General features: G+C 44.7%; 1 protein-coding gene across 4 annotated transcripts in view; it reads right to left on the bottom strand.

Annotated features, from left to right (window-relative positions):
• LOC112666553 (zinc finger protein 709-like) overlaps window positions 1-20,593 on the bottom strand; it is a 124,996-nt gene that overhangs the window by 71,843 nt on the left and 32,560 nt on the right. Inside the window, exon 1 of one of the 4 annotated variants that reach the window (XM_049098448.1) lies at window positions 135-276. The exons of the other annotated variants lie outside the window; for them this stretch is intronic. The gene's annotated coding sequence lies outside the window, so the exon portion shown is untranslated. Of the gene's footprint in view, window positions 1-134; window positions 277-20,593 lie in introns of those variants that run through there. 4 annotated transcript variants of the gene reach the window in all.

Here is a 20,593-nt window from a genome sequence, read left to right as displayed (position 1 = left end):
TGACGACCCTCCCCGTGGTCACCGTACGATCCGGGGAGACGCGGCCGCGCGCAGGGACCGGACAGGACGCCGGGGTCCTGGCTGCCAGCCCAGCCCCTCCGCCCGTCCTGGCACCCCCGGCCCCGCACACTCACCGCTTCCCGGCTTCTGGGTCCGCGGGCGTCGTCCCTACAGCGCCCGCAGCAGGTGCGTCAATCTGCGCCACTGATGCTCCAGCAGAACCACCAGAGACCGTTACGCGCAGGTGAGATGCGATCGCGAGCGAGGTCACCGGCGTCCAAGCGGCTGCCGAGCGTCGCCACGCCCACCCGCCCCCTGCGGCGCCCCTGATTGGACAGCTCGCAGGGACCCGCCCCTCTGCTCCTGAGTGACAACAGGAGGCCTGATTGCTTAGGACAACCCGTCTCTGCGGGTGGTCGGGAACCTGTCAGCTCCTTGGACGTTTGCTTTTAGACAAAACTTGGTCCAGGCCCTAGCGGGACAGTGGCGTCATCCTGCTGGTCATTCTTTTTTATAAATAATATATATATGTTATTTATTGATGAGAGACAGAGACAGAGAGAGAGAGAGAGAGAGAGAGCAGAGACACAGGCAGAGGGAGAAGCAGGCTCTCTACAGGGATCCCAATGAGGGACTCGATCCCCAACCCCTGGATCACGCCCTAAGCCCAAGGCAGACCCTCAACCGCTGAGCCAGCCGGGCATCCCCTGCAGGCCCTTCCAAATGTGGGGACACAGGTGTGCGCAGGGAGTTCCGGAGTCCCAGTGGAGCGATGCCCTTGTTCAGGGCAGGAGGGGCGCCCAGACCAGGCTAGGCCAGGCCAGACGGGGACTAGAGACTAGAGGGTCTGAGGTCCTCCCTGGGTTTGGTTTGGGATTTGGCATGAGGCTGAGAAACTACTCATGGACTTGTGACTCTTGTTTACAGGACTATTCCCAAAGCAGTGTTTGGCCTTGGGGTTAATGCAATTAGCTTTTATTTAGTGTGGGAGGAGGCAGGGACAGGAAGCTTACCTATAGATTAAGGAATTTATACATATTCCGTTACTTAATTTTAGTTTTATCATGCATACTTAGTGTGCTCTCATGCTAGTACATAGGTGGCATGTTCAAAAAATGGTGGAACAGCCCAGACCCTGGAAGATTTTAGTATTACAGTGCACTAAAGGTAACCCTAGGGCAATTCACTGGGGCTTCTGCACGTGCTTCACTTCAGTTCTGACTCAAACTGGATGTGTGTTAGCTTTCACCCAGGACCGCACGACGATATTTCCTATTCTAATGGTTTCAGTGAGGTTTTTTTTTTTTTAACTTTTCATGTGTGGTTTTTTTTTTCCTGAGCTGGGATCTTGCAAAAACTTCTCATGAAAACAATTTTATATACTTCATAGAGTAAAGGTCTATATGGCACATCAGCTAAAGAATTCCATGGCCTCCCAAGCACTTGGCTCTGGTGGCAAGAATGTACCCCACGGCCCAAGCCTTGGTACAGGACTCTTCAGTGACCGTTCCTTTATAAGCTACTCTTCTCTGACCAACCAGAGGTTGCAAGTTATGTTCAATAAAACAGGCGTACATTTTACACTAGGAGGAAATTTATTTTAGATAGTTTTTGAGTATGTGCCTAGAGATTTTGAGATATAAATGTCTGTGATATCACTAAGACAACTGAATTCCTATTTTCACCATTAGTTAAAAACAATGAAAGGTAAAAAAAAAACAACTAATAAGAGGTTATAGAAATGTTAGATATACCTGAGAGTTCTCTCTCTTTTAAAGATTTTGTTTATTTGACAGAGCACAAGAAGGGGGAGCAGCAGAGGGAGAGGGACAAGTAGGTTCATCGCTGAGCAGGGAGCATGAGGTGGGGCTCAATCCCAGAACCCTGGGATCATGACCTGAGCTAAAGACAGAGGCTCAGTGGACTGAGCCACTCAGGTGCCTGCCTCTCTCTTTTAAAAAGTAAGCTCTATGACCAAGATAGGACTCCAAATCTTGACCAGGAGATCAAGAGTTACATGCCATACCTGCATGCTCTACTGACTCAGCCAGCCAGGTGCCCCTGAAATCTTTTTTATTTTTAATCTTTTAATGTACTTAACACATTGGTTCAAAAACTCCTAGTGCATTTGAGCTTTACTGAGATAGAATACACATACCATAGAATGCATCCCTTTAGTGTGTACAGTTCAGTGGGTTTTCAGTATATTCACAGATATGTGCAATCAGCACCACGATTTTTCAACATTTTTGTCACCTCAAAAAGCAAGTCCTGTGGTCTTCAGCTCTAACTTTCCAATCTTCCCATCTTCCTCCTTCAAGCCACAGCCTTACATCACCTCTGCCACTATAGATTTCTCTCTTCTGGAATTACATATGAATGGAATCATATAATAATGTTGTGTTTGTAATTAACTTCAGTCACTTAGCATACTTTTTCCAAGGAACATCCATGTTGTCACCTGTATGGATAATTCATTTTTATAGCCAAATAATATTCTATATGGATAAAACACATTTAGTTTACCCATTCATGCTTTAATGGACATTTGGTTTGTTTCCAACCTTTTTTTGTTTGTTTGTTTCCAATCTTTCTGCTATTATGAAGGACATTGCAATAAATTTTCATGTACAAGTTTTTGGTTGGACATATATTTTCATTTCTCCTGGATATATACCTAGAATAGAATGAATTGATGGGTCCTACAGCAATTCTAGGTTTAATTTTTGAGAGAATGTCAGACTGCTTTCCAAAGTAGTTGCACTATTTTATATTGCACCACCAGTGCATGAGGATTCAGATTTCTCTATATCCTAGACAAAACTTATCTTACTTTTTGATTCTACCTATCTTAGTGGTTACGAAGTGGTAACTCATTGGGTTTTTTTTTTTTTTATTTCCTTGATGACAAATGATGTCTAGCATCTCTTCAGGTGTCCTCGATTGTTTGTACATCTTCTTTGGGAAAAAAATCTATTGACATTTTAAATTTGGGTGGTTTGACTTTTCATTATTGAGTTGTTTTTTTGTTTTGTTTTTTTAAAGACTTTATTCATTTATTCATGAGAGACACAGAGAGAGAGAGAGAGGCAGAGACGCAGGCAGAGGGAGAAACAGGCTCCATGCAGGGAGCCCGACGCGGGACTCGATCCCGGGACTCCAGGATCACACCCTGGGCCGACGAGGGCAGGCACCAAACCACTGAGCCACCCTGGGATCCCGTGTATTATTGAGTTATAAGAGTTATTTGTATATTTTTGATACAAATTCCTTATCGGATATATGGTTTACAAAATCTTCTTCCATTCTGTGAGTTGTTTTCACTCTCTTGCTTTAAAATTTTTACTTTTAGATTCTATGTATTTGGGATCCCTGGGTGGCGCAGCGGTTTAGCGCCCTGCCTTTGGCCCAGGGCGTGATCCTGAAGACCCGGGATCGAATCCCACGTCAGGCTCCCGGTGCATGGAGCCTGCTTCTCCCTCTGCCTGTGTCTCTGCCTGTGTCTCTGCCTCTCTCTCTCTCTCTCTGTGTGACTATCATAAATAAATAAAAATTTAAAAAAAGATTCTATGTATTTATTCGAGAGAGAGAGCAAGTCTGGGGAGTGGCAGATAGAGAGGGAGAGAATCTCAAGCAGACTCTGCACTGAGCACAGAGCCTGACACGGGACTCCATCCCACAACCCTGAGATCATGATCTAAACCAAAACCAAGAATTGGATGCCCAACTGACTAAGTCACCCAGGTGCCCTTAAAATTTTTACTTTGGATTGTGGTAATATGTATATATGCCATAAAATTTACATATTAATGTACAGTTCATTAGTAACAAGTACACTGAAATTGGGAAACCCATCTCAGTACATTTTCATTTTTCCAAACTGAAAATCTGTACACATTAAACAGTATCTGTCCATTAGTTCACCTCTCAGGCCCTGGCAACCACCATTTTACTTGCTGTCTCTATGAATTTCACATTCTAGGTACTTCAAACAAGTAGATTCATACAGTAGCTGTCCTTTTGTGACTGGCTTATTTCACTTAACATAATATCAGAAAGAAAGAAGAAAGAAAAAGAAAAGAAAAGAAAAGAAAAGAAAAGAAAAGAAAAGAAAAGAAAAGAAAAGAAAAGAAAAGAAAAGAAAAGAAAAGAAGAAAGAAACAACCCATCCTGGGTGGCTCAGTCAGTTAAGCCTCTAACTCTTGATTTTAGATTTTGGCTCAGGGCATGATCTCAGGGTCATTATATCAAGCCCTGCATCTGGGCTCTGTGCTCAGCACAGATTCTGCTTAAGACTCTCCCTCTCCCTCTGCCCCTTCTTCCTCCTCACCCCAACTCACATCTCTCTCTCTCTCTCTCTCTAAAAAAAGAAAACTAAAAAACCCAAACACCATAATGTCCTTAAGGTTCACCCATGTTGCAGTATATATATCAAAATGCCTTTTCTTTCTAAATCTGAATACTATTCTATTGTATGTATATACTAAATGTTGTTATTCATTCATTGATCCACACATGGGTTGCTAACACCTTTTGGCTCTCATGAATGATGCTACTATGGACATGGGTATAGAAATACCTGTTTGAGTACCTGCATTCAATTCTTTTGAGTATATACTACCCAGAACTATATCCAGTAGTATCACTGGATCATATCATAACCATGTACTTAATTTTTGAGGAGCTACCATACTGTTTTCTATACTGGCTATACCATGTTACATACTCACAACTGTACAGCTGGTGTGTGTTTTCACTTTCTTGATGGTACCCTTGAGGTAAAAAAGTTATTAATTTTGATGAAATCCAAATTATTTTTTTTCTGTTTTGGCTTTTTGTGGCATATCTAATAATTCTTTGCCAAATCCAAGGGCATGACTATTTGCCCACAAACTTTTCCTAATAGTATTAAAGTTTTACCTCTTATATTTAGGTCTTTGGTGCATTTTGGTATTAGTTTGTGGTGTGATGTAAATTCCAGCTTCATTCTTTTGCATGTGGCTACCCACCTGTCCCAGAACCAATTTTTTCAAGTTTTTATTTAAATTCCAGTTAATTGGGCAGCCCGGTTGGCTCAGCAGTTTAGTGCTGCCTTCAGCCCAGGGCGTGATCCTGGAGACTCGGGATCGAGTCCCACGTCAGGCTCCCTGCATGGAGCCTGCTTCTCCCTCTGCCCGTGTCTCTGCCTCTCTTTGTGTGTGTCTCTCATGAATAAATAAATAAAATCTTTTAAAAATTCCAGTTAATTAACATACAGTAGAATATTAGTTTCAGGTGTAGAATTCAGTGACTCATCGCTTACATACAATGCCCAATGCTCATCACAGGTGTCGTCCTTAATACCCATCACCCATTTAACCCAACCCCCTCCAACCAGCTCCCCTCCAGTAAGTTTGTTCTCTATAGTTGAGAGTCTGTTTCCTGGGGGTGGCTCAGAGGTTGAGTGTCTGCCTTTCGGTCAGGAAGTGATCCTAGGGTCCCTGGATCAAGTCCCACATTGGCTTCCCTGCATAGAGCCTGCTTCTCCCTGTGTCTGTATCTCTCGTGAATAAATAAAATCTTTTTTTAAAAAAGAGTCTGTTTCCTGGTTTGCCTCTCTTTCCCCCTCTTTATCTTCATCTATTTTGTTTCTTAAATTCCACATGAGTGAGATCATATGGTATTTTCTGTCTTCTAAATTATTTCCCTTAGCATAATACTCTCTAGCTCCATCCATGTCATTGCAAATTGCAAGATTTCATTCTTTTTGATGGCTGAGTTTAGCTTTCTGAGCAACGTCAACATTATTTTCCAGTGTGGTTGCACCAGTTTGCATTCCCACTAACAATGCAAGAGGATTCCCCTTTCTCCACATCCTCACCAACACCTTTGTTTCCTGTGTTGTTAATTTTAAACACTGCCTGGTGTGAGGTGATATCTCATTATAGTTGTGATTTGTATTTCCCTGATGATGAGTGATGTTGAGCATCTTTTCATATGTCTGTTAGCCATCTGTACGTTTTTAGAAAAATGTCTATTTATGTCTTCTGCCCATTTTTAAACTGGGCAGAAGTATTTGGGTTTTGGGTGTTCAGTTGCTATAGCTAATGTCAAAGAAGTTGCTGCCTTCTCCAGGATTTTGATAGTTTCCTGTCTCACGTTTAGTTCTTTCATCCATTTTGAATTTATTTTTGTGTATGGTGTAAGAACGTGGTCCAATTTCATTCTTTCACATGTTGCTGTCCAGTTTTCCCAATACTATTTGTTGAAGAGACTGTCTTTTTCCCACTGGATATTCTTTCCTGCTTTGTCGAAGATTAGTTGACCAAAGAGTGGTGGGTTCATTTCTGGGCTTTCTATTCTCTTCCATTGATCTCTATGTCTGTTTTTGTGTCAGTACCATATTGTCTTGATCATTACAGCTTTGTAATATAACTTAAAGTCTGGAATTGTGATGCCTCCAGCTTTCCTTTTCTTTTTTAAAGATTTTATTTATTTATTCATGAAAGACACAGAAGGAGAGAAGGAGAGACTTAGGCAGAGGGAGAAGCAGTCTCCATGCAGGGAGCCCAATGTGGAACTCCATCCTGGAACTCCAAGATCGTGCCCTGAGCCGAAGGCAGTTGCTCAACTGCTGAGCCACCCAGGCATCCCTAGCTTTGCTTTTCTTTTCTAAGGTTTCTTTAGCCATTCAGGTTCTTTTTTGGTTCCATACAAATTTTAGGATTGTTTGTTCTAACTTTGTGAAATATGCTGGTGGTATTTTGGTAGGGGTTGTATTAAATGTGTAGATTGTTTTGGGTGGTATAGACATTTTAACAGAGATGCCTGGGTGGCTCAGCGGTTGAGCACCTGCCTTCAGCCCAGGGTGTGATCCTGGAGACCAGATCTTGTGCGGATCGAGTTCCACATCAGGCTCCCTGCATGGAGCCTGCTTCTTTCTCTCTGCCTGTGTCTTTGCCTCTCTCTCTCTCTCTCATGAATAAATAAAATATATTTTTTTTAAAAAGACATTTTAACAATCTTTGTTCTTCCAACCCATGACCATGGAATACTTTTTCCATTTCTTTGTGTCATCTTCAATTTCTTTCATCAGCGTTTTATAGTTTTCAGAATACAGATCTCTTACCTCTTTGGTTAGGTTTATTCCTAGGTATCTTACGGTTTTTGGTGCAATTGTAAATGGGATTGATCACCTGGTCTCTCTTTCTGCTGCACTGTTATTGGTGTATAGAAATACAATAGATTTCTGTACATTGATTTTGTATCCTGGACTTTACTGAATTCATATTTCAGTTCTAGCAATCTTTTGGTGGAGTCTTTTGAGTTTTCTACATAGAGTATTATGTTGTCTGCAAATAGTGGAAGTTTGACTTCCTCACTGATTCAAATGCCTGTTATTTCTTTTTGTTGGCTGATTGCTCAGGCTAGGACTTCTAGTACTATGTTAAATAACAGTGGTGAGAGTGGACATCCCTGTCTTTCTCCTGATCATAGAGGAAAAGCTCTCCATTGTTCCCCATTGAGGCTGATATTAGCTGTGTGTTTTTCATATATGGCCTTTATTATGTTGAGGTATGTTCCTTCTATCTCAACTTTGTTGAGCATTTTTATCATGAATGGATTTTGTATTTTGTCAAAAGCTTTTTCTGCATCTATTGAAAGGATCATATGGTTCTTATCCTTTCTTTTATTGCTGTGGTGGATCACATTGATTGATGTGTGAATATTGAACCAACTTGCAACACAGGAATAAATCCCACTTGATCATGGTGAATGATTCTTTTAATATACTGTTGGATGTAGTTTGCTAGTATTTTATTGAGAATTTTTGCATCCATGTTCATCAGGAATACTGGCCTCGTTTTTAGTGGGGTCTTTGGTTTTGGAACCAGGGTAATGCTGGCCTCATAGAATGAGTTTGGAAGTTTTCATTCCATTTCTATTTTTTAGAATAGTTTGAGAAGAATGGATATTGACTCTTTTCTAAATGGTTGGTAAAATTCCCCTGTGAAGCCACCTGGTCCTGGACTTTTATTTTTTGAGAAAAATTTTAGTACTGATTTAAAAATATTTTATTTATTTATTCATGAGAGAGAGAGAGAGGCAGAGACATAGGCAGAGGGAGAAGCAGGCTCCCTGTGGGGAGCCCAGTGTGGGACTCGATCCTGATCATGCCCTGAGACGAAGGCAGACACTCACAGCTGAGCCATCCAGGCATCCCAATTCTATTTCTTTTTTTTTTAAAGCTTTTATTTATTTGACAGAGAAAGTGCATGCATGCATACATGAGTGGGGAAGAGGCAGAGAGAGAGAGGGAGAAGCAGGCTCCCCACTGGGCAGGGAGCCTGACAGGAAGCTAGATCCAGGACCCCAGGATCATGACCTGAGCTGAAGGCAGACACTTAACTGGGCCATCCAAGTACCCCTAAAATAACAAGGTTTAAGTAAGCCATTAGGACATCCTATGATGGTTGTAGCCTTGGGTCATTGGAGGTACGAGTTCCACTGAATACCTTTATCAAGAGCCTGGTATTTTTAATTTTCAGTTCACAATATCAATAATTTCTAGGAATTCTTGGTGACTCCTTGTATTTTGGTGTCAGCAGGTTTATGTATGATGGTAACTCGTCTTTGAGTTTCAACCATAGTCTGATCATAGCAAGTAGCTCAGAAGTTGTGTATTTAGCGTCACGTGTAGGGACCCCTTTAAAACCTGCAAAAATATGTGCGTCAATTATACTATCAGTCACGCCTTTTCTTTCACATCAAGTTTGTTGGTCAGTCACTAGGGTAGCCATGGCAGAAGAAAGAAGTCCCTTTAATTTCACCTGGACTTTTAGGATGGCAGCCTCTAAGTGACTTCATTACTCCAAGGGCCCACAAGACCAAAGTTAATAACCATTTGGTCTGAGGTGTTGGTACGTGTTTCAGAAATTCAAGTCAATTTATCACCCTGAGCAAAGTAATGAGCTTCTGCAGGCTGAGGTTTAATATGTGCAGAGGAAGGCATGACCTTGAATGATACTTTAGTATGTGAGGGAAGATACTCCTAGAGTTTATGCCAAATGGGGCAATGTTGGATAAGGAGTTGTTAGTGGCGGGATAAGACAGATAGATCGTTGTCATGGCCAAAAGATGTGTAAAGATGTACAAATGAGGTCAATTCTTGGCCAGGGGAATTCTCTATTGCTAGCACTATTGCCTGAAGTTTGACTAAGCAATCTCACACTTGAGCCCAATGTTTGATCTGCAATGGCCTCTTTGATCTAGGCATAGAGCACAGCATCCTTTCTACAGCAGACTCCATCAAATTTGGTTGTGGCATAGTGGTGTAAACATATGAACTCCCTGGTCATTCATGAGCTCCCCAGTGACTCCCAAAGTGCCAATGTCTAGAAAGGTGACTTCCTCTCTAAGAGATTGTATTAGTCAGTAAAAAGGAGAGCCACACTCCATATGGGATATGCCAGAGGTGGTGTAAACCAAGCTGGCTTTGGAGAATCCTCAACTCAGGCCCCAGAGGATCTTCATTTACCAAAAGACTCTGTAAATTGCCAGCAATGGCTTCTCTAATTGTGTATGGCACAGGCTGAGTATAGTTTCTGGTACAACAGTGCCTTGGGCAATTTATATCTACCATAAGTGATTTACAAATTTTTCGATGCAGAAGAGAAAGCTGCTAGAGCATCTATGGTAAAGGGGTGTGAGGAAGATGATAATGAATTGGCTATTATTTTGAGAAGTTCTAGGGTCATTTGTTTCCCCATTCAGAGGCAATATTTTTTTTTTTTAAAGTAGGCTCCTCGCCCATTGTGGAGCCCAACACAGGGCTTGAGCTCACAACCCTGAGATCAAGACCTGAGCTGACATCAGGAGCTGGAGGCCAAACTAACTGAGATCCTCAGGCAGTCAATTTCTAAACATTGTATGAATAAGTGAGCAAGCAGATCTGATAAATATGCAATAGCTGTCATTGCTGTGGTGAAGGGGAATGTGCCCATGACAGGAGTTGTACCGCTGCTCTGTTACTCAGCTCACAGACTCTTGGTTTTACCTCACAGAAAGTTTCCTGAGTGGGAAATTCATGGATTTCTAAAAATGTTTCCAAGTAAGTAGGCATAAGTTGGCTTGAGTTGGGAAACCAAGCTAAAAATGGTCTAAAGATGGTAATGGAAGGACACAAGGCTGACACACATGAATGACAATGTCCTCAGGAGATCCCACTAGGGATATACTGTGTTTCAGAACTACAGTACTTCCAAAGATCTGTCCAAGGAATCTGATTTAAACTCAAAGACAGATCCAGGAGCCCTCTCACTTTACTCTACTTGTGTATGAGATGAAGGCAGTTGCAACCCTAGAAGGTGTTTTCTCAATTCATTCAGGGTTGAAAGAAAGGCCTCCTGTGGCCCATATTTTTTTTTTCAGGTCTTCAATTTTTCCTGAGAAGGGTCGCACAGTGGTGGCAAGAAGAGCTAAACACATAAAACTCAAAGTTCAGGAGAGTTCATCATCCCCCAAGCATGTCAAAGTGATTGCGTTGTTCACTTTCTATGAAATATATATATATATTTAAAAATATTTTAAGCATATTTTTGAGTTGTCACAAATGTATAGCAATACTGCCATGAAAAGATGGAAAATATCCGTCACCCCAAAGGAATACTCTTTTGATGCCCATTTCAACAAAACACCTCCAATATGTAAATTAACACTTTTTAAAAAAGATTTAATTTTTAAGTAATCTTTACCCCCAACATGCGACTTGAACATAGAATCCCGAGATCAAGAGTCACATGCTCCAGGATCCCTGGGTGGCTCAGCGGTTTAGTGCCTGCCTTTGGCCCAGGGCGTGATCATGGAGTCCCGGGATCAAGTCTCACATCAAGCTCCCTTGATGGAGCCTGCTTCTCCCTCTGTCTGTGTCACTGCCTCTCTTTCTCTCTGTGTGTCTCTTGTGAATAAATAAGTAAAATCTTAAAAAAAAAAAAAAAGGTCACATGCTCTACTGACTGAGCCAGCTGGATGCCCCCATAAAACTGAAAAGATTGCATCCCTTTGCTTTTTATGAGCACTTGTAGGTATTACTTCTGTTTCCTACTCTTCCACAACATGTGCTGGTATCCTAAGCAGGTGGAAAGGAAACATATGGACAGCAAAATGGCCTATGGGGCCTGTGGATCATTGAAGCAAAAGACTTCCAGTCACTCCTGTGATTAATAAGACTTTGAAAATTTCTCATTATTTTTTTTCTACTAAATTAGAACATTACGAAAAATTATACCCTCTCTAAAGCTCCCCTCAATTCTTCTTGTATGACTGCCTCTAAATATCTATAGCTCTTTCTGGTGTTTCCACTGAAAATTACATTAGACTTACACAGATGTCACTACTGATAAACTCTGGATGGGCTAGAATGGTGCAAATGAATGTGATTTTTCCCAAATGGGAGGAATTCCATGGTTTAATGGAGTACACATTGCATTACTCAGTGTGTACAGCAGCAAAATGAAAATGCTCAATATGATAACATTTTAAAAATTCAAAAGTCAAGGAAAATACTCTGGAAACAGGGGATCCCTGGGTGGCTCAGCGGTTTAGTGCCTGCCTTCGGCCCAGGGCGCGATCCTGGAGTCCCGGGATCGAGTCCCACGTTGGGCTCCTGGCATGGAGCCTGCTTCTCCCTCCTCCAGTGTCTCTGCACCCCCCCATGTCTATCATAAATAAATAAATTTTTTTAAAAGAAAATACTCTGGAAACAGTATGGAGGTTCCTCCCTCTGCCTGCCACTCTGCCTACTTGTGCTCTGTCAAACAGAAAAATAAAATCTTCAAAAAAATAGTTCTGAAAAAAAAAGCCCTTTCAAAAGATGTTAAATACAGAAAGATACCACAAATTATGTGTCCCAAATCAATAGGAAGTCCCAAGCCTCAGAGAATAACATCCGAACTCCCGAGTACATATCCTCTAAACAAAATGTTTAACAGAAAAGTGAAGATGAACCAGGTTTGTATCTTTATTGTTGTGGGGAATCTCTATTGTTAATCAGGAATATAGAACTTGCTATATTGCTGCCCTCTTTTTACTTCTACACCCAACCAATTCCTGAAAGTTTTTCAGATGTATCACATGGTGGAAATTCAAGTGATCTATAATACATCATCATTTATTAGGTGTTCTACTCTCACAGAAAAGATATATACATATATAAAAATATATATGAACACATACCCCAGCCTCCCTAATATCTCATGTCTTTTTTTTTAGAGAGAGAGTGCAAGTGCGATGGGGGGAGGAACAGAGGGAGAGGGCGAGAGAGAAAGAGAATCTTTTTTTAAAAAAAGATTTTATTTATTTATTCACAAGAGACATAGAGAGAGGCAGAGACATAGGCAGCGGGAGAAGCAGGCTCTGTGCAGGGAGCCTGATGTGGGACTCGATCCCAGGACCCGGGATCATGCCCTGAGCCAAAGGCAGGTGCTCAACCACTAAGCCAGCCACCCAGGCGTCCCAGAGAGAGAGAATCTTAAGCAGGCTCCATGTTCAGTACAGAGCCTGATACAGGGCTCAATCTCACAGGCACAGGTGATCTCACAACCTGAGATCACAACCCTGAGATCTCACAACCCTGAGATCAAGACACGAGCTGAAATCAAAGAGACGCTTAATGGATTGAGCCACCCAAGTCTTTTTTTTTAACATTCCATCAAAACCCCTATTCCGGGATCCCTGGGTGGCGCAGCGGTTTGGCGCCTGCCTTTGGCCCAGGGCGCGATCCTGGAGACCCGGGATCGAATCCCACGTCGGGCTCCCAGTGCATGGAGCCTGCTTCTCCCTCTGCCTGTGTCTCTGCCTCTCTCTCTCTCTCTGTGACTATCATAAATAAATAAATACCTTAAAAAAATTAAAAAAAAAAGAACAAAACCCCTATTCCTCATGTCTTTTTTTTAAAGATTTATTTATTTACTCAGAGAGAGAGAGAGAGAGAGAGCTGTGGGACCCAGTAAATTGAACAAAATCCCCTACCCCTGGACAAGCAGAGCAGGACTGACTCTATTTTGGGCTGCACCCGCCTTGTGCTGACCTGCTTATTACTTAGGGCACTGCCCCACCCTAATCAAAGACCAGGACACACCCTAACCGGAAATCCGGCTCAGCGGACCAGCATGACTGTGCAACTTTCTGCGTATCCCATTGGCTACTGGCTCCTATAAAGTTGCTAAGCCTCTTAGTCTCGGGGTCCAAGTCCCTGCTCCGCTGCATCGGGTATACTTGGACCCAGGCTGGAGCTTGTAAATAAACCCTCATGTGTTTGTGTTTGCACTGGTGTGGGCTCCTTGGCAGTTTCTCGCTTGGCGGTTTCTCGCATTCACGTGGGCACAACATTTGGGGGCTGTCCGGGATCTAAGAAACCTCCAGGACCCCATCCAGAGGGTTTCACGCGTGGTGAGTGCACTCAACTTTTTCCACCTTTTGCACGCATATTTTCTGAGAGCTCTAAACTGTACTGTACCTGTAGGAATTCCAATCTGTATTGGGTCGGCATTGGCTTAGGCGGACGCGCTGGTGGGCCATCGACCCGGGGTCTTGAGGAGACGTCCCTTGCCCCTGCCTGGAGGACAGGGTCCTCATCTGTAAGGAGGCCGGAGGTCCTCATATATAAGGAGGGCCGGCTGCCAGCCCTTCAGGTTACTTTCTGTTTTGTCTTCGCGGCCGCACGGACGTTTGTTACCGTGTTCTTGTTAACTGTTTGCACGTTTGTGTTACTATGTCCTTGTTAACTGTGCATTTGTCTGTGTTGTTGGGTCCTTGTTAATAGTCTTTACTGCCTGTGTCTTGGTGTGGATTGGGGACATAATGGGGGGGACAGATACCACTCCCCTATCTCTTATGCTCTCTCACTTCTCGGGTATTAGGGAAAGAGCTCTTATTCTGAGCATAGACATACAGAGAGAGAGATTCCAAATTTATTGCATATCAGAATGGCCAACCCTTGATGTGGGATGGCCCTAGGAAGGAACTTTTCACCTACCTATTATCTTACAGGTTAAGACCGTGATCTTCAGGGACGAACTGGACAGCCACTCTGACCAGGTTCCCTACATCCTGATCTGGCAGGACATGATGGAGAATCCTCCTCCTTGGCTAAAACCATTTTTACCCCCCAGAGCAGGACCCACGGATATTCTAGCCAAAAAGGAGACCGACTCTATGCCCGAAGCACCCCTTCGTCCAGTCTTCCAGGATTCCTCCCCAGAGGACCTGATTCTCCCGCCGCCCTACTGGGCATCCCTCCCCGCTTCCGCCCCTCCATTGGAGGCATCGGGGGTGCAGAAGGGGCGCCACCCTTCCCTGATGAGGGAGTCCCTGTGCACGGGCCAGCAGCGGGGACACTCGGTCGGACCCACCGGATGGCCCCACCTCCGACTGTGGGGCCGTCCGACTCCACCGCCCTTCCTCTCCGCACCATGGGGCCCGCCATGAGACTGGCGAACAGCTAATGTTATATTGGCCGTTCTCCACCAGTGATTTATATAATTGGAAAACCCAAAATGCAAAGTTCTCTGATAATCCGAGAGATCTAATCGGGCTTTTAGATACTGTCCTCTTTACCCACCAGCCTACTTGGGATGACTGCCAACAGCTCTTGCAGGTTCTCTTCACCACCAATGAAAGAGAACGAATTCAGGTGGAAGCCGGGAAGTCTGTCCTGGGAGAGGACAGACAGCCGACTCAAAACCCAGACCTCATAAATGCTGCCTTCACTTTATCCCGCCCTACCTGGGACTACAACCCAGCTGAAGGTAAGGAGAGACTCCGGGTGTACCGCCAGACTCTAACGGCAGGTCTCAAAGCTGCCGCATGAAAGCCTACCAATCTGGCCAAGGTCTATGATGTGAGGCAGGGTAAGGATGAGAGTCCAGCAGCCTTCTTAGAGAGAGTCATAGAAGCTTTTAGACAGTGCACCCCTATGAATCCAGAAGCCCCAGAAACAAAGGCCGCAATTATCATGGCTTTTGTTAACCAGGCCGCTCCGGATATTAAAAAGAAATTACAAAGAATAGAGAGACTGGGAGAGAAGAGCTTGTAGGCCTTAGTGATAGTGGCAGAACGAGTCTATAATAATAGAGAAAGTCCAGAAGAACAACAAAGCAAACTTAAGTGACCGGCAGACCCGAAACCTGGCCAAGATCCTGCTGGCCACAACCAAGGACGACCCACAGGAAAGACGAAGGCACCTCAAGAAGCTGGCTTCAGGGACAGATAAGGAGGATGGCCCTGGTCCCCGTCGGGAGCGCCCTAAGCTGAACAACATTGGTTTCAATGCGCTTATTGCAAAAAGGAGGGCCATTGTGTGAAAAGCTGCCCTAACAAAAGATCTAAGGCCTCTGCCAAGATCTTAGAAATGGAGGACCTGGACGATTAGAGAAGTCAGGGTTTGGCACCCCTCCCTGAGCCCAGGGTAACTCTTAAAGTGGAGGGGCAACCTGTTAAATTCGTAGGGGACACTGGGGCACAACATTCGGTTTTATTACAACCCCAAGGAAAATTGACAAACAGAACTTCAAGGGGCCACGGGCACCAAACAATACTCATGGACTACCCGAAGAACTGTGGATCTAGGCACGGGCCGGGCGTCCCACTCCTTCATGGTCATCCCTGAGTGTCCCTACCCGTTGTTAGGTCGGGATTTGCTCACCAAGATGGCACAAATCTGCTTCCACCTCGAAGGGGCAAAAGTCCTAAACAAGAAGGAGCACCCAATTCAGGTGCTTGTCCTGAGTTTAGAAGATGAATATCGTCTCCACCAAATGCCCTCAGTGCCAATCACTGACATTGACTGTTGGCTGCAGGAATTTCCCCAAGCGTGGGCAGAAACTGGGGGAATCGGGCTGGCCCAGCATCGACCGGCTATATACATAGAACTAAAGCCAGCGGCAGACCCTGTCAGGGTCCGCCAATACCCCATGCCTCTAGTAGCACGAAAGGGAATCACACCCCACATACGGCGACTACTGGACTCGGGCATATTAAGGCCCTGCCAATCGGCATGGAACACTCCCTTGCTGCCGGTTCAGAAACCCCACTCTAATGATTACAGGCCAGTCCAGGACTTGAGGGAAGTCAACCGGCGAGTAGAGGATATGCACCCTACGGTCCCAAACCCATACACCCTCCTCTCCACCCTGCCTCCAGACAAAACTTGGTATACGGTATTAGATTTAAAAGATGCCTTCTTCAGCCTGTCTTTAGCGCCCAGGAGCCAAGATCTCTTTGCCTTTGAATGGACGGACCCTGAGAAAGGCATCAATGGCCAGCTCACCTGGACTCAACTACCGCAGGATTCAAAAATTCACCGACCATCTTTGATGAGGCCTTACACGAAGACTTGGGTGAGTTAATTCTGAGCACCCACATTCAACTTTATTACAATATGTAGATGATATCCTGTTGGCAGGCAGAGGACCAGGACACATGCCTGGGAGGCACCAGGGACTTGCTCCAGACCATAGTGGCCCTAGGATACCGGGCCTCAGCTAAAAAGGCCCAGATCTGCAGAACAGAGGTGAGCTGCCTTGGGTACAAATTAAAAGATGGACAAAGATGGTTGACAGATGCACGGAAGGAAACCGTCTTAAGAATCCCACAGCCGCAAACCATCGGCCAGGTGCACAGAATCAGAGCTGATCTCCAGGACCAGCCACTGCCGAATGCGGATGCCACCTGGTACGCGGATGGCAGCAGTTTTGTCCAAGAAGGATTCAGATATGCGGGGGCAGCCGTAACCATGGAGATGGAGACTGTCTGGGCAGAGCCACTGGCAGCCGGAACGTCGGCCCAACGGGCAGAGCTGATCGCACTGGCCAAGGTGCTGACCATGGGGGAAGGTAAACGAATAAACATCTACACCGACAGCAGGTACGCCTTTGTCACCGCTCATATCCACAGAGCCCTTTACAGGGAGAGAGGGCTTCTGACAGCAGAGGGAAAGACTGTTAAAAACAAAACGGAGATTCTTGAACTCCTGAGGGCCCTCTGGCTGCCCAAGGCCCTAGCCATCATCCATTGTCTGGGGCACCAAAAGGCAGACACGCCAGTAGCCAGGGGAAACCGGCGAGCTGATTTAAAAGCAAAGGAGGCGGCCCTTTTGGTGACCCAGGTCTTAGCAACCACGCTACCTGATCCGGGGGCACTGACCCTGCCTTACACCCCCAACTATACTGATGCTGACTTACACTGGATCAAACGCTTGCCTGTGACCCAGTGCTTGCGTGGCTGGTGGAAGGCCGCAGACTCCAGCATCATCTTGCAAGAGGAACTAGGATGGCGAGTCCTATCCAAAATGCATCGGAGTACTCACATGGGAACAAGGAAGATGGAAGACCTCATATGACATGCAAAGATCACTATTAAAGACTCTTGAGCAAAGATCGAACAGATTGTGGCAAGCTGCCGTGCATGCCAATTAACAAATGCCTCCGCCCATGGATCTAACCCGGGCACCCGGCTCCGAGGGGACTGCCCAGGAGCCTACTGGGAAGTAGACTTCACTGAGGTGAAACCTGGAAAATACGGGTATAGGTATTTACTAGTGTTTGTAGATACTTTTTCAGGATGGACAGAGGTATTTCCCACCAAACATGAAACGGCACAGATCATAACCAAAAAAACTGCTGGAAGACATCGTACCAAGGTATAGTCTTCCCGTTAGAATTGGGTCAGACAATGGCCCACGATTTTTATCTAAGGTAACACAGGGAGTGGCACTAGTACTTGAGGCAGATTGGAAATTACATTGTGCATATAGGCCCCAGAGCTCAGGACAGGTAGAGAGGATGAATAGAACATTAAAGGAGACCTTAACTAAATTAGCCCTGGAGACTGGAGAGGACTGGGTGACTCTCCTCCTCTTCACCCTATATAGGGTGAGGAACTCCCCATATATGATGGGACTGACTCCCTACGTGTTCGGTCTTCCTCCACCTGTTATACCCAATTTAAAACCTGAGGTGCTTGCTGAATTTGATGACCACCAACTTCTTTTCTCCCTCCAAATGTTACAACGAACCCATGAGCAGGTGTGGCCTAAGCTGAGGGCCCTCTATGAGACTGGGCCACCGCCGGACCCCCATCGATATCGGTCAGGTGACTGGGTGTACGTGCAGAGATACCAACACCAGACACTTCAACCTCACTGGAAGGGACCCTACCTCGTGATCCTGACCACTCCCACCGCTCTCAAGGTCGACGGGATTACTCCTTGGGTCCACTACACACATGTCCGGCCAGCCACCCACATACCGTTCTCACGGACTTTGTTACAGAAGGAGAAGCCAACCAGACAAGGACAATCCCCTAAAGCTAAGACCGCGTGGTTCTCATTATTTCCCACCTCCAAGACTCCCTAGTCCAAGGTTGTCCTTCAAAATAGAAGATTAGAATTAGTCTTCTTACAACAAAGGGTTGGGGGGGGGGGTTATGTGCTGCCTTTAATGTAAATGAAAGCAAGAAAAGCAACAAGGTTGGTGAGAATCCTGGTTTAATCATTCCTCTGGCTCACTCTGAGAGCAACCTGGACCCATGATTGGGTCCTGCATAGGATCCTCTGAAAAAGGGGGAAATGTGGGATCCAGGAAATTGAACAAAATCCCCTACCCCCAGACAAGCAGAGCAGGACTGACTCTATTTTGGGCTGCACCCGCCTTGTGCTGACCTGCTTATTACTTAGGGCACTGCCCCGCCCTAGTCAGAGACCAGGGCCCACCCTAACCGGAAATCTGGCTCAGCGGACCAGCATGACTGTGCAACTTTCTGCGTATCCCATTGGCCACTGACCTCTATAAAGTTGCTAGGCCTCTTAGTCTCGGGGTCCAAGTCCCTGCTCCGCTGGATCGGGTATACTTGGACCCAAGCTGGAGCTTGTAAATAAACCCTCCTGTGTTTCCATCCGTGTCAGCTCCTTGGCGGTTTCTTGGATTTGCGATCTTGGGCACAACAAGAGAGAGAGAGGGAGAGGGGAGGAGAGACACAGGCAGAGGGAGAAGCAGGCTCCATGCAGGAAGCCCTACATGGGACTCGATCCCAGGTCTCCAGGATCACGTCCTAGGCTGCAGGCGGCGCTAAACTGCTGCGTCACTGGGGCTGCCCCCTTATGTCTTTTTTTTTTTTTTTTTAACATTTCATCAAAACCCCTATTCCTACCTTACAAAGCAAAGCTTTACCATTTGTTAACCACTTTTTTTCCACAAGATATAAACAACAGAACTGCAACAACTTGAATGTTTCATGCCTCTATATACAAAAATCCTACAGTACCTACATTATTTGTGCTAAATTGATTATGTTAACTCTAAACTCCACGGCATAGAGTATTAAAAATTAGCAACAAGATTATAGTTTCTAAAAAAGAAAATCTTGAGTGGAATAGTGGTCCTGTTTTTCTCCCTCGCTAGGTTTGTATCCCTCATAAGTAAATAAAAATATAGATCTTAGTTGAGTCATAGAAGAGATATTACAAGTATTTTGTGAGAAGGGAGGGGTTAAATAGATGGGTTAAGAAGGGCACGAGCTGTAATGAGCACCAGCTGGGTGATGTATAGAAGTGTTGAATCACTATAGTGTACACCTACATCTAATATTAAGCTATATGTTATGCTAACTGGAATTTAAATAAAAACTTTAAAAAAAGAGTCCCCCCTCCCTCAAAAAGAATATTTTGTAGTATACTAAAGGTAAACTTACATATTTTAACTGAGGTACTTTATGGTAAATGGTGTCTAATATACTGTGATATTTACTTTATGGTAAATGGTGTCTAATATACTGTTAATCTTTAGATAAGTAGAAAAGGTAAAAACTGTTCCAGACGACCAGGAGCTGCCCTTGATTTCACTCTTAGGCCAAGTCTATTCTTGTTGATGAGAAAAATGTCACACACCTCCTTCATCAAAAGTAAATGATAACATGGGGTGCCTGGGTTGCTTGGTCAGACTCTTGATTTCAGTTCAGGGTATGATCTCAGGGTCATGGGATTGAGCCCTGTTTTGTACTCTGGGCTCAGCTGGGAGTCTACCTGAGATTCTCTTCCTGTCTGCCCCTCTTCCATTCATGTGCACATGCATGTCCTCTCTCTAGTAACAAACTATAGAAATGGTCCTTGAAAGTATAGTCCTCCTCTCTCTAAAGTAAGTCAGTCCTTGGGGTGCCTGGGTAGCTCAGGTGGTTGAGGATCTGACTCTTGATTTTGGCTCAAGTCATAATCTCATAATCTCAGGGTCATGAGATAGTGCCCTATGTCAGACTCTGTGCTGGGCATGGAGCCTGCTTGGGATTCTCTCCCTTTCCCTCTCCCCGTCCCCTGGCTCGCATGGACATACATACTCACATTCTCTCTCTCTCTCTCTCTCTGTCTCAAATAAATAAAATCTTTAAAAATAAATAAATCTTTTAAAAAAAGAGTAAATTTTAATTGTCTTGGTCCATGAAGGACCAAGACATTTTTAAAAAAGATTTTATTTATTTACTCATGACACACACACACACACACACACACACACAGAGGCAGACACAAGCAGAGAGGGAGAAGCAAGCTCCATGCAGGAAGCCCGAT

This window comes from Canis lupus, chromosome 20, assembly GCF_003254725.2.
Source record: "Canis lupus dingo isolate Sandy chromosome 20, ASM325472v2, whole genome shotgun sequence".
Taxonomy (NCBI): domain Eukaryota; kingdom Metazoa; phylum Chordata; class Mammalia; order Carnivora; family Canidae; genus Canis; species Canis lupus.
This window is presented reverse-complemented; position numbering and strand designations above follow the sequence as displayed.